Below are 1,977 nucleotides of genomic sequence, written 5' to 3' on the forward strand. Positions count from 1 at the left end.
AAAAAGAAAAAGAAAAAGACCATACATATTCTCTTGATTTTTCTGAAACATTCACCTTAAGTACTTACAGAGCTTTGGTCACAAATTCACATCATTTAGATTATACTTCTCTTTCTCTCACAATCATATTTTGTAAGGTTACAGATATCTTTCAGTTTTTTTGAAGTAAAAGAAAAAATCTTCTAAGACTATGCTAGAAGTGTTACATATTGTAGCAAGCAATTAGTACTGGAAGCAAACTCAGTAAGAGAAGAATTTGTTGCAGTCATATTGTGTTAAACAATAAAATGATCAAGCTCAGAGCATGTATTTCAGAAGTGCATGAATTGTTTTACAAGTACATTTATCTGTTACATTCCTAACTACCTTTTTGTGGCTGATAAGGTATTTATTTACGACAAAGGATAATTCATATTTTATATGTGTATATATATATATATCTGCTGTTCTGAATCACTGGAATAAGATTTTAATAGTCTACTTGGCCATCTTGCTGAGGACAAGATTGTCTTCTAAACCATTCCATGAAAATATCAGGTTTTTTATTAAGTTATTCTGGCTTCAAGTTTGCTTAATATCTCAAAATAATTGCCAAAACACATAGAATAATTACAAAGAGTAACAGCTACAATACTAATAACAACAGGGTATAAAATAGGATGAGTACATGCAAATTAAATGCAGAAAACCAACTAGCATATTTTACTGTGGTCAAAGGCCTGCGGCATCCCCAGACAAGGGAGAAAATGCCAGATGTTACCACAGCCGAAGTCTTTTTCCTCTGAACCCAAGACAATGAAAATCAATGATGGAAAAACTTCCAAGCTGGATCCCCCACACCATGCCACCCCACCACTGCRTTCACTGCTTTTCTCCCCGGGATAAAAGCAACAAAATGTCATCAGTCCCATGTCACATTCATTTTTTCTTCCCGAAGTCATGCCCAGTATTGTGCTGAATAACAACCTAAACATGCCCATACTGCTCCAGGCTCCTTGGGCAACTGCAAGAAAATTAACTCTGTCTTATCTGAAACTAGGACAACTCATCAGCACAGATTCATGAAGAAGTCTTGCTTGCCCAGCCTGATAACCTGTGATGAAATGTCTGACTTGTCAGAAATGGGGAGACCAGCAGATATTTCCCACTTGACTACCTAGACTTCATCAGAGTTTTTGACACTGTCTGCCATAAAATCCTCACAGAGAAGCTGCTGAAGCATGGTCTAGGGGAGCAGACATCAGGGTGGACAGGCCAGGAGGATTGTGATCTGCAGCATGAAGTTTAGTTGGAGATCAGTAACTCGAGGTGTACCTCAGGAGCCCACACTGCATCTGATGCCATTTAGTGTCTTCATCACTGACCTGGGTCTGGATGRAGGAGCAGAGGGTACCCTCAGCAAGGCTGCTGATGATACAAAACTGGGAGAAGTGGCTGATACAACAGAGGATTTTGGTGCCATCCAGAGGGACCTTGACAGGCTGGAGAAATGGACTGACACAAACATCAAGGAATACAATAAAATCAGTGCAAAGACCTATAACTAAGGAGGAAGAACTCCAGGTGCCGCCATATGACTGGGACCCAGAAGCTGGAAAATGACTTCTCAGAAAAATACCTGGGAATCCTGGTGGGCACAAAGTTGAATAGAATGTTTGAAAGTTTACATGAGAGCAAGAAAAGGCATTTTAGCTTATTGAGTTGGAAGAGACCCTACAGGGAAATATGAAAGGGAAAGTGTCTTGAGGTATTGAGGGCAGCTGCAATTAAAATCTATCTTTTATGAGCATTCCAARGAGCTCAGGATCTCACTAGAACCCTATCTGCTTCAACCACAGTACTACTTACCCACTCAGTGACCAGTGAGTTACATAGGAAATGTGTGAAGTGTCATGTTCAGACAATTAAGTCAGTGTATATGCAGAATAAGGAACGTTATCCCTCTAGGATCTAGAGAATACCTTCTTTTCTTTGTTT

This window comes from Malurus melanocephalus, unplaced genomic scaffold, assembly GCF_030028575.1.
Source record: "Malurus melanocephalus ecotype Western Australia unplaced genomic scaffold, MMel_1.1 scaffold_158, whole genome shotgun sequence".
Lineage (NCBI taxonomy): Eukaryota > Metazoa > Chordata > Aves > Passeriformes > Maluridae > Malurus > Malurus melanocephalus.